The sequence below is a fragment of the Gossypium hirsutum genome, chromosome A03 (assembly GCF_007990345.1).
Source record: "Gossypium hirsutum isolate 1008001.06 chromosome A03, Gossypium_hirsutum_v2.1, whole genome shotgun sequence".
Lineage (NCBI taxonomy): Eukaryota > Viridiplantae > Streptophyta > Magnoliopsida > Malvales > Malvaceae > Gossypium > Gossypium hirsutum.
The window spans coordinates 91,396,814-91,410,206 of record NC_053426.1 but is presented as its reverse complement, the minus strand read 5'-3'; the positions used below and the strand labels follow the sequence as shown (position 1 = coordinate 91,410,206).

The following is a 13,393-nucleotide window of genomic DNA, read 5'->3' as shown; positions in this document are numbered from 1 at the left end:
AACCCATGGTGAGGGCATATTCGTAAAAGGTCCTTGTATCTCTCCCATGCATCGTAAAGTGTTTCTAGATCCATCTACTCAAAAGAGGAGATATCATTACGTAATTTGGTTGTTTTAGCCGGCAGAAAATATTTTAATAAAAAATTTCCAATCATTTGTTCCTAAGTAGTGATTGATCCTCGTGGCAATGAGTTCAACCACTGTTTAGCCTTAATCCTCAACGAAAAGGGAAATAACCGAAGGCAAATGGGGTCATCAGAAATGCCATTTATTTTAAAAGTGTCGCAAAATTCTAAGAAATTTGCTGAGCGTTGGGATCTTTGTCCTGCAAACCATCAAACTGCACAAATTGCTGTATCATTTGAATTGTGTTAGGTTTCAGTTCAAAATTATTTGCAGCTATAGCAGGTCTAACTATTCTAGATTCAGTTGCTGTTAAAGAAGGTTTAGCATAATCATACGTAGTGCGTGGAGCATGATTCTGATTAGCAGCAATCGCAGAAGGTAGCGGATTTTCTTAGTTTTCAGTCATCTCCTCGGTTATGGTTGAAGTATTGTCCTCTTACTCTTCTTCTGTGTATCGTAAGTTTCGCCTTATTTCTCTTTGGTTTCTACAAACTGTGCGATCAATATCACTATCAAACAGTAATGGTCCTGATGGGTTTCTTCTGGTCATAAACTAGAAAAACTTGCCAGAAGAAAAAATGAAGAATTAAAAAAGAGAATAAAAATTTAAATTGCAATAAAAGTAAAATGGCTAAAGTAATAAAAATCAAGTGTTCCTAATATCCTAGTTCCCCGGCAACGGTGCCAAAAACTTGATAAGTGATATTTGTGATAGGTTTTAAAGATTTATGAATGAATCGTTCTTGAGACTAACTTATTATCATGATTAAGGCAAGTGTACCTATCGAATAGTAGTATAGTTCAGCAAGACCGGATTGTCGAACCCAAAGGAACCACGAGTACTAGTATTTACTTTCTTTTTATTATCTAGCCTAAAAATTAAGAGGTTTGGTTATCTAAACTAATTACTAAACTAAGAATGCACAAAAAGAAAATTTTGGAAAATACTTTTAGGAAAATTCGATTGATTAAGACAATACCTAAGGAAAAATCCACCTAGACTTCATTTGTTATTTGACTCTGAATGAGACAATTTATTCATTTGACTTGATCCGTAGAAATCCCTAAGTTACATTATTATCTCTCTCGAGACTAATAACGTCTAACCCCGGGTTGAATAATTGAAATCTCTTTCTAATTAACACCCTAGAATTATATTAACTTGATCTATGGATTCCCTTATTAGGTTTCACCCTAATCTGGAAAAATCTTATCACCCTATCTCTAGGTGTGCAATCAACTCCGCTTAATTATGAAAAATTTACTCTTAGACAGGGTCTATTCCTCCTCTGAATAAGAGCTTAACTTGAATCAATATCCTAGATTATCAAAACAAGAATTAAGAACACATAATTAAGAACAAGTCAAATATTTATCATACAATTTAGATAATAATAACAAGATCCGTCTTAGGTTTCATTCCCCTTAGGTATTTAGGGGTTTTAGTTCATACTTATGAAAGAAAACATCTCAAAAGCATAAAGATAATAAAACATAAGAAAACCCAAAATTCCTGGAGGACCTTGAAGGGAGATTTTCAGTCTTGATGATGAATCCGACTTCTGAGATGGATCAATCAGCTTTCCTTGAGTAATTCCTTGCTTCCTACTCTCCATCCCCCTCCTAAGTGCCTCCTTAGGTGTTTAAATAGGCTTTAGAATGCCTAAGAGCCCTCAAAATTGGCCTTTTCCTGAATAGGGTTATAATTGGGCTCGGCAAGGACACGCCCGTGTGACACGCCCGTGTGTGATTACTCTAGCCTGTGGTCAAGGTTGTTGAACAGGCATGGGCATGTAGTATACCCATGTAAGTCGTGCTTCAATCCTACCAAAGGGACATGACCGTGTGACACGCCCGTGTGAGAAAGTCCAGGCCGTGTTGATTTCCCACGTGGGTCCATTTTCTCCGTTTTCGGCCCATTTCTCGCTCTTTTTACTCTCCTATGCTCACCTAAGTATAAAACATGAAATTAAAGGATTAGGAGCATTGAATTTACCAATTATAAGGAGAAACCATCCATAAATGTGCTAAGCATAGGATAAAAATATGTATAAATTACGGTTCATCACAATACGGGGGCACCCTAGGGTGAAAAACTTGGCCTAGCAAATCCTTTATCTATTAGCTCTTGCAACTGTGCTTTCAAATCCTTCAGCTTGGTAGGTGTCATTCTGTATGGAGCAATAGAAATGGGAGTTGTCCCTGACACCAATTCAATACTGAACTCTATCTCCCTTTCAGGAGGTAATCTGGGTAATTCCTCCGGAAACACATCTGGGTACTCACATACTATCGGCACAGACTCGATCTTCAGCTCTGTTTCCTTAGTGTTCAGTACAAATACAAGGTAGGCTTCATATCTTTTCCTCATATATCTCTGAGCAACCATTGTCGTGATTGCAATCGACGGCGAACCCAATTCTCTTGATTCGACCCGTAGAATCTTACCATCTGGGCATTTTAACTTAATATACTTACTACCACAATTCACAGTTACATCATGAAGGGCTAACCAGTCCATACCAAGTATTACATCAAATTCGTCAACTGGTAACAACATAAGGTTAGCCGGGAAACAATGACCTTGAATCGTCAAAGGACAATTCTTACAGATTTTATCAACTAAGACCGACTTGCCTAATGGGTTTGACACTCTAATAATATCTTCCGTATGTTCAACAGGTATGTTCATACTAGATGCCAATCTCATGCAGATGTATCAATGTGTCGACCCCGGGTCAATTAAAGCAACAACACTTGTATTAAAAAGAGAGAAAGTACCCGTAATAACATCAGGAGTAGCGGCTTCCTCTCGAGCACATATCGCATACGTTCTTGCCGGGGATCGAACCTCTGATTTTGCAGTGTCTTTAGTCACGACTCGACTGCCACTAGCACTCCCAGGGTATCTCGGAGGTCTACCTCGTAGAATAGAAGCACCCAACTTCGAAACTAGTTCCACTTCTTTTTCAGCTCGTTCCGGGCAGTCTCTAAGAAAGTGATCAAGAGAACCACATCTGAAACACGTGCTGCTCTTCATTCAGCACTCTTCGAAGTGAAATTTGTTGCAACTCTTACACTTTGGCTTTTGATCATCTACACTCCCCACACTAGTCACCATTGGGGAGGAAGACTTCTGACTTCATCGTTTAGAGCTTCTCGCCCTACTCGAATATCCTAGCGATGAAGTAGAGCGCTCATGTTGGCTCATTGCTTTCTTCGTGGAAAACGAGAGTGTTTTACCGCTAGACCTCTTGCTCGCAGCTCGAGCCTCTCTTTTAGCTTGTTGTCTTTCATTCTTAAGCTCCTCGGTCTTCTTGGCCTGATCAGCCAATGCGGCAAACTCCCATATTTCAAGGATTCCAATCAACAACTTGATTTCATCATTCAAACCTTCATCGAAGCGTTTACACATTTCTGACTCTGTTTAGACCCATTCAGTTGCGTATTAACTTAGCCTCACGAACTCTCATTTGTATTCTACTACAGTCTTATTCCCTTGTTTGAGTTCCAGGAACTCCTTTCGCTTCGAGTCTAGAAACCATTGGCTAATGTATTTCTTCCTAAACTCTGCTTAGAAGAAATCCCAAGTAAAATTTTCCTTCGACACTATCGAGGATACGGTCTTCCACCAATGGTATGCAGTATCCTTCAAAAGGGACACAGCACACTTCAAACATTCATCGGTGTGCACGAAAAATCATCTAGCACCCGTGTAGTGTTCTTGAGCCAAAACTCGGCTCTTTCAGCATCATCATCAACTTTAGCTTTGAATTCCTCAGCCCTATACTTTCTAAGCTTATCTACAGGGGCCTTACCAATTCTTACCGCTGCCCTACCTCATGGTACATCCTCGTCAGGTTGGTTAGGGGACGGGGGAGGTCTTGGTATGTTAGGGCGATTCCTCAGGTAATCCCCAAACCGTTCGTCCATCATACCAAAGAAGGCAGCTCCAGCCTCTTTTCGGCCTTCAGACATAAGCCTTCTACTACTACTAGATACAGCTCGTTGTACGAAAGTTGGAGCATGGCTCTCGGCTCCCTCAGACTCATCTTGTGCTTGATTAGAAGACATTTACTATATTCAAAACAATTTGAAAAGTTAGGAGACGTCACACTATCAATATTTGAATAATAGCATGTATAGAAAACCTCAATACTCTCTACGGTAGTCTTAGAATCGACTAAACCGTAGCTCTGATACCACTAAATGTAACACCCCTCACCCATATCCGACATCGGGATAGGGTTCGACGCGTTACCGGGATTTCACGTTCATAAACATATTAAATCGAGTCACCAAGTTACTCTCAAATTAAAAAAATTTCAAATATGTACATCTTGTCCCTTAAACAGGTCTTCGAGACCTAAAACATACCCAGAGGTAGTGCAGGACAAAACCGAGAACATTTGATAAACTTTGGGCACCTTGGAAAATTTCCCTTACTTTAAAGTGTCACACGCCCGTGTGGCTTGTAACACGCCCATGCCCTTAGTCCGTGGGCAACACTGACTTTTAAACACGGCCATGGCACACGCAAGTATGGCCTACCCGTGTTCAATACTAACTTTGGTACATGGCTATGGCACACGCCCGTGTGACCTACCCGTGTCTTATACTAACTTAAAATTTTAAGTGTAGGGGACACACGGCCATAGCACACACCCATAGGAGGGAGCTGTGTGTCACACACGGCCTAGACACACGCCCGTGTGTCTAACCATGTGGACCCTAATAGGCTATCTTTCAAGCCTTTAGTCATCTTTTTCTACTACTTAGGCTTAATGGTTACCAAATTCAAAGTAAAACATAGTTATACACTTGTAGATGGTCTTGATAAAGCTTGTTGTATAGAAACCTCATATCATTGGTTTCATGCGTGAAAGGTTATTTCCCATTTTATATTTATGGGCTTCCATGTTATCGCAACGCATTTGAAATTTGGCTTGTTTTGGTAACTCATTACCAATTATAGCAACCCTTCATATAAGAGTATAAATATGCATAGATTTGTAGGTCTTGGCCTACTTCAATTAAGCCAAATCCAATGGCCATATACAAAAAGATAGATACATTTTTACATGCCTTCATTTGGAAAATCAGATGACACATATAACAAAATACTTAAAAATCCTATACATGCCATTGAACAAACTAAAAAAAATGTTTTTATACCAAAGCTTGACTAGTTGATAGTGTGTTGACTCTCCAATCGTCTTCCAGTCCTTATGAGTCCTCGAGCTCTGTGAGACAGGGAAAAAGAGAGGGGTAAGCATTTTCATGCTTAGTAAGCTCGAATAACCAGAATGTAAACTTACCGAGTAATTAGCATACATCCATATTTAAAACATGAAATCATCAATTGTGAAATGATTCCCTATCACATGCACTCAATCAATGAGTTAGTCACATAGCAAAGCATCATGTAATTTATGTAGATGATCTCATCATTCATCATCTTATTGACATACATCAAATTAATCCCATTGAGTTTCTAGGAAATCTCAATGGAATACCCATTATCCTTCAATTCTTACGAATAATCATTTCACATATATGCACTCCCGTGAACCTTACATCCTATGGCGGGATTACCAGTCCAAGCTAAATCCCCCATATCATGAACTCATAAGGTGATGTCGGGATTACCAGTCCAGGCTAAATCCCTTATAGAAATACACCCTTACTTAGCTCGGATCTGAATTACCAGTCCAGGCTAAATTTAGATCCCATATCGGATTACTCGTCCGGGTTAAATCCATAATGCACACATATTCTTCAGGAGGCTCGATCATTCAAGGAACACCAGTTCGGGCTAGATCTTTTTTATACTTGAGATCACAGATTACTCGTCCGAGCTAAATCCTTACTGCAACACATGCAAGATCTCAATTCGCATGTCAATCAGGGTTATCCATTGAATTCCCTTTTTAACCTCAACTGAAACATTCTTCACATGTTACTATCAAATATGCATTTCTATGATATTTCATGCCAATAATAAATGCAATCATCATGCATTCAAAAATCATACAATTATGCATATTAGGGGTTTACTTTAGGTTATCTGAACTTACCTGGTATTTGTTTCGGAGTTGTGTTTCAGTTATTTCGAAACCTTGCGTTTTCCTCGATCGTCCTCTAGAATTTGTTCCTCAGGGTCTATAACAATAAAAATAGATCATTAACACTCCACATTACACATTTCAAGTCTAAATTCCACCCCCGGTCCAAATGACCATTTTGCCCCTAACCTTTCACATTTTTACGATTTAGTCCCTAGGCTCGTATAATGAAACACATGCAATTTCTACCTTACCCAAGCCTAGCCGAACACTTTTCCTTCTCATGGTAGCCCTCATTTTCCATTATTTTCACACTTCTACCATACATTTTACAACTTTTGCAAAATGGTCCCTACAAAGATTTTTCATGAAAATTACCTAGGAAAATATGTTTAACACATATTCAACTTCCATATTCCTCCATAATCCATCAAAATACAAGCAACTCATGCATGGGTAAATTTTTAAACATGAAGCCTAGCATGAAATATGGGTAGAAATGAAGAGAACAAGCAACCGAGATTCCAAAAATACAAAGAATATTAAAAACAGGGCTTGGGAGCACTTACTATTGAGCTTGAAATGTTTGGAAACCCTAGCTATGGTGACAAGAGAATTTCGGCAGCATGGAGAAGAAGAATGGCTGATTTTGGCTTGATTTTTCTCATTTTATTTCATTAAAAAGTCAAATGACCAAAATACCCTCATGCCTTTTCTTTAAAATTTCATCCATGCAAGCCATTTTTGTCCAAAAATTTAGAAATTGTGCAAATTGCTCCCCAAGACTTTCTATTTTAATCTAAATCAATTTCCTGCAAATTGCTTCTAGAATCCAAGTTTTGCAATTTATTCAATTTAGTCCCAAATTTTCCAATTGGGCACTTACTCAAAGAATTCCTTCATGAAACTGTAACACATGCATATTTTCATATTCTAAGCCTCGTAATAATCATAAAATAAATATTTTAATCTCAGATTTGTGGTCTCAAAACCACTATTCTGACTAGACCTTATTTTGGGATGTTACATCTCCCTTTCTCGTTTTCCTTCGACTCCTCCCTTCTCCTCCTCGTGACGATTTGTAACAACTCATTTTTAGTCAATCAAAATAGTGATTTTGGGACCATAAATTTGAGGTAAAAATATTTATTTTATTATTATTTTAATGTCTACAGCATGTTAATTGAGTCGTATGAAAATTTTGTTAAAAAATTTTATCGTTTGAATGCTCCATTCGTTAAAAAGGATTAAATCGCGTAAAGTGAAAAAGTTGTATTCTAGTAGCTAAAGGTGTCTAATAGCTATGTAACCTTTAAGTGGAGGTCCTTATGTGGTAAATATACCATTGTTAGTATGAGTGGAAAAATATGGACAATTATTAATAGACTTTAAAGGTGTCAATAGCTATGGAACTGTTTCTAATGTTTGTTTTAGGCCTCGAGGGCTCGTATTAGGGACTGTATGATTGTATTTGAATGATATTTGTTTGGATATGAAAATTGTATGATTTTTTAATTGATAAGTCTGATAATGCTCTGAAATCCTATTCTGGTGACGGATACGGGTTAGAGGTGTTACACGATTAGCATTTTTCATTTGCATTTTCATATCATTATTCATAACATTTGCACCATTACTTTTGTTTATTTTTTATTTCATGAACCTTCATGATTTTATTTTGTATTCTAAAATACCTTTGTGATTTTTTTTGTTAATTCTCTACTTCTTAATTGTCCTATATTTTTTAACTAACCATATTTTTCCTCATTAACCTTTATTTGTCCTTTGATATAACAAAAAGGGGGAGAAGAAAGGTAAATTGGTCGATTACTTTCATGCTAACCATATGCAATTTATGCAAATTATGTGACCATTTTCCTTAAAGTAAAAATGAATGTCAATTGTATGTCAAACTTTTTATTTTGGCCTCAAATTTGAAATAACTTTTATTAAGGGGAGCAATTATTCAAAAACTATGTGACCATTTTTCTTGAAGTAAAAATGAATGTCAATTATATGTCCATCTTTTTATTTTGGCCTTAAATTCAAAATGACTTTTATTAATGGGAGTAATTATTCAAAAAGAAATTTACCAAATGTTTTGTATATCAAAAAGGGGGAGATTGTTAAACTAAACTTTATTTTGAAATATATTTTGATATAACAAACGAAAATGTTTTTGAATAAAAGTTAAAATTGAATAAAAATTTATAGAATAATTTTTCATATTGAAGTCTAAGAGATAAAATTTTAAATATTTATTTTGAACTCTTAGAAATTTTTTAAAACAACTTAAAATGATTTTGACTAAGTAAAAAAATATCTTTTTTCAAGTCAAAATACCTTTTAAACAAGTTAGAATTGCTCCAGGCGAAAAAGTATCGACGCATTTTTGGCCAAGTATTGATATTTTTGAAATTTTAATCCGATATCAATATTTCTAAAATATCCATTCTGTGTCGATACCTGTTTATAAGGTATCGATAAATTTGTTCTGGTATCAATATTTAAACTCCAACTGTCACTGAATTTAGCATTTATTGCAAAAAATAATCAATACCTTTTTATCTGGTAGCAATACCCATTGTTTTAGGTGTATTAACTACCACAACAACCTTAACAGTTGGAAATCAATTAGTGGGTGTAAATACTAGCTTCTAAAGCTTCTACAACACCAAGAAAACATATTCAAGTAAAAATCATCAATCAAACAACCTTTGTACTCAATACTTCTATAATTCTCTTGTACACACTTGTGAACTCTCATTGTCTTTCTTTTGCTCAAGTATATTCTTGTCTATTTGTGCTTAATTGGCAAACATGCTGATCTTGTTAGGATTATCTCTTTGTTTACTTCTTTGTAATTCTTTAAGAGGGTTTGTAACGCCTCCACGCCCGAAACCGTTGCCGGAGTCGAGCTTGAGGAGTTACCGAACATAATTTATCAAATTAAGAACTTCAAACCATTTGTTTCTGCATTCACAGCTTTCTAGCTACCCGCGTCACAGTTACAAGAAAAATCATATCTCGAGTTACGAAACTTGAAATCAAAATCCGTAAATTTTCCCTAAATCTAGACTCATATATCTATTTACTAATTGTTTTCTAGAATTTTTGGTTGGGAAAATTAGTACAGTTTATTAGTTAAAGTCTCTCCTGTTTCAGGGTTCGACTGCTCTGATCTCTGTGTATTACGAATCAGATATCTCTCTATACAGAATTTCAATGACTATGAGGTTTGTTTCTATTAAAACTAGACTCAATAAGGAATCTTTAAATATAAATAAAAACTTCTAATTATTTTTTAAAATTTATTATGAATTTTTAAATTCATAACAGAGGATCCAGAAATCACTCTGACCCTGTTTCACAAAAGTTTAAATATCTCATAAAATATAATTTATATGCCTGTTTTGTTCAATCCACATGAAAATAGACTCATTAAGCTTCAATTTAATAACTTACTCATCATTTAGTTCCATTTATACTATTTTTAGTGATTTTTCAAATTCATGTTATTGCTGCAGCAATATTCTATTTTAAGGCAAGTTTCATCTTTTCATGAGTTGTTATGAATTAGATAACCTATTAAACTTCCATGATATCAAACATGATCTAAATTTAACCATCACCATGACTTATCAATATCAAACATTTTCTCAACCAATCATGGCTATATCATAAAATTATTTACACAAAATAAGTATATTGCTATACATGCCATACTTAAGTTTTACAAGCCATTTACCCAGATGAAAGTCCTTTAGATAGTGTGATCGAACCTTCGACCCGTCCCGATTCCCGAGTTGGCTTGTTCAAAACTACAGTAAATAAAGAGAAGGGAGTAAACATAAATGCTTAGTAAGTTCATATGTAAATAACAAGTAACATAACAATACAAATATACCAAACAACTGTAGCATGGTATCACCAAAACATATGTCATATTTCTAAACATCATTCATCATCTTACCACCTTATCGTTGTTGTATCTATTATCAACCCGAGGGTTAAGAACACACCTGTCCAAAGTGTCCATTTCACAACACTTACCAATACATCGTTGCATCTTAAGTGTTCTTTCATTTAACTAGAAATTTCACCCGTTGAACACATCGGAATACAACTCGGATACACGGATAATTTGCACATAAGTGCCTCATATGTAATCAAGAAATCATGTAACCCGCCCCTAAGTGAACTCAGACGCAACTCAACGAGCTCGGGCGTTCACATCCATAAGTGAACTCAGACTCAACTCAACGAGTCCGGATGCCTATTACATCTCACGAACTCGGACTCAACTCAACGAGTTCGGACATTCGCATCCATAAGTGAACTCGGACTCAACTCAACGAGTTCGGATGCTCAACCATCCTAGTGACATGTCACTTGTATCCTAATCTATTCCTAAGGTTCAAACGGGCTTTTTCCTTCGATCTCACATTTGTCGTCTTCCATGGAATATCGGAACCGATACTCAGTAGCAATTCATATTTATCAAATAGTAAACATGATTTGCATATTACTCAACATTAACCACAAAGCATAATATTTCACGATTAAAAATTAGCGTATCATATAATTAACATCAATAACTTAAAAATAACAATTATGCTACATTATTTACACATGAACTTACCTTGGTACCAAAATATAAAGATTTTGCAATTTAGTCCACAATCTTTTCTTTTCCTCGATCGCGACCTGAATCTCATTTCTCTTGATCTATAATGCCAAATTAATCTTATTTAATACATACATTCATCAAAACAGCATTTAATACGAACTTTGGAAAAATTACACTTTTGCCCCTAAACTTTTGCATAATTACACTTTTTCCCCTAGGCTCGGGAATTAAACTTTATTCCTTATTCTTATGTTTTATAACATGCTGATCATTTTTCCCTTCTATGGCAACATCAAATTCTTACTCTAACATATACTTGTGACTATTAGGTATTTTTGTCGATTAAGCCCTTTTACTCGTTTTCACTCAAAACCGAGTAGCACAAGTTGTCTAACATAATTTAAAACCCCATATTCTATCATAAAACATCAAAATACACAAATTTCACCTATGGGTATTTTTCCAAATATAAACCCTAGGTTGAATTATTGCTAACATAAGCTTGAAACAAACCCTAACTATGGAGAACCCTTGAAATTTCGGCCTAATGAAGAAGATGGACAAAAATTGGCTTTTAATTTTGTTTTTAATTCATTTTAATAACTAAATGTGCTAAACTTTCCAAAAATTCCTTCCATGTCCTAATTTTGTCTGAACTTAAAATTGGTCAAATTTCTATTTAAGATCTCCTAATTAATATTTCAATGAAATTTCATACTAAAAACTTCTAGAATGCAAATTTTGCAACTTATTCGATTTAGTCCCTACTTTCAATTTAAGCACTTCAGGCATAGAATTTCATCACGAAATTTTCACACAATCATGCAATCATATCATAATCATCAAAATAATTATAAAATAATTATTTCTATCTTGGATTTTTGGTCACGAAACCACTATTCCGATTAAGCCCTAATTTAGGATATTACAACTCCCCCCTTTTAAGGATTTTCGTCCTCGAAAATCTTACCGATAAACAGGTGTGGGTATTGGTTTTTCATAGTTTCTTCAGGTTCCCATGTAGTCTCTTCTACCCCATGCTTTTGCCACAACACTTTCACAAGTGCAACACTTTTATTTCTTAGTTGTTTGACTTCTCGAGCTAAAATCTTAATCGGTTCTTCTTCATAAGTCATATCCGGTCGTAGTTCAACTTCTGTTGGTGAAATTATATGTGAAGGATCCGAATGATACCGACGTAACATAGATACGTGAAACACATCATGAATCTTCTCTAATTCAGGTGGTAGCTCTAGCCAATATGCTACCGGTCCAACTTTTTCAATTATTTCATACGGTCCAATAAAACGCGGACTTAACTTGTCCTTTCGTCCAAATATAAGTACTTTCTTCCATGGAGACACTTTCAAAAATACCTTATCACCAACTTGAAACTCCATTTCTTTTCGTTTCAAATCCGCATAAGATTTCTGTCTATCTGAAGCAGCTTTCAAACAATCTCAAATCACTTTCACCTTTTCTTAGGTTTCTTTTATTAAATCAACTCCATAAATCTGATTTTCCTTGAGTTCAGTCCAATACAATGGCGTCTGAAATTTACGACCATATAATGCTTCATAAGGTGCCATCTTCAAACTCGTCTGATAACTATTATTATAAGCAAATTCTACCAATGGTAAATACCTTTCCCAACTATCTTGAAATTCCAATACGCAACATCTGAGCATGTCTTCAAGAATCTGAATTACTCTCTCTAATTGTCCAGCAGTTTGTGGATGACAGGCAGTGCTGAAATTTAACTTTGTACCTAATGCCTCTTGCAACTTTTGCCAAAACCGTGAGGTAAACCTCGGATCTCTATCCGAAATGATTGACAAAGGTATCCCATGAAGTCTAACAATCTCTCGGATATACAATTCAGCCAACTTATTAAGAGAATAATCTGTACGTACCGGAATAAAATGAGCCGATTTAGTCAGTCTGTCAACTATTGCCCAGATGGCATTTTTCTTCCCTGGAGTTAACGGCAACCCTGATATAAAATCCATAGTAATCCGATCCTGTTTCCATTCAGGAACCATAATAGGCTGAAGTAATCCCGAAGGTACTAGGTCAGCTTTCACTTGTTGACAAACTAAGCACTTTGATACAAACTCGGAAAAATCTCTTTTCATTCCACTCCACCAGTACATTTTCTTTAAGTCATTATACATCTTTGTACTACCCGGATGAACCGCCAAACAACCATTATGTCCTTCATGCAAAATATTTTGACTCAACTCATCATTTTTTGGTACACAAATTCGATTTTTAAACATCAAACAACCATCAGAACCGATTCTGAAATCTAATCCCGTATCAGCTTCACACTGTTTTCTCTTGGCTAGCAAATCTTGATCATTTTTCTGAGCTTCAAAAATCTCTTGTAAAAACATCGGTCTTGCTCTTAACTCTTCTAGAATCAAACCGTCATCTGACATTTTCAACTGAGTGTTCATAACTCTCAAAGTAAACAACAACTTTCTGCTTAAAGCATAGGCAACCACATTCGCTTTTCCCGGATGATAATCAATAACAAACTCGTAATCTTTTAATAACTCTATCCATCTTC

The 13,393-nt window shown here is 35.7% G+C and overlaps 1 non-coding gene across 1 annotated transcript; it reads left to right on the top strand.

Annotated features, from left to right (window-relative positions):
* Positions 1–107, top strand: LOC121227797 (small nucleolar RNA R71). The gene has a single exon (XR_005925320.1). It is a non-coding gene; the product is annotated as a small nucleolar RNA R71 (small nucleolar RNA).
* Positions 108–13,393: the final 13,286 nt, after the last annotated feature.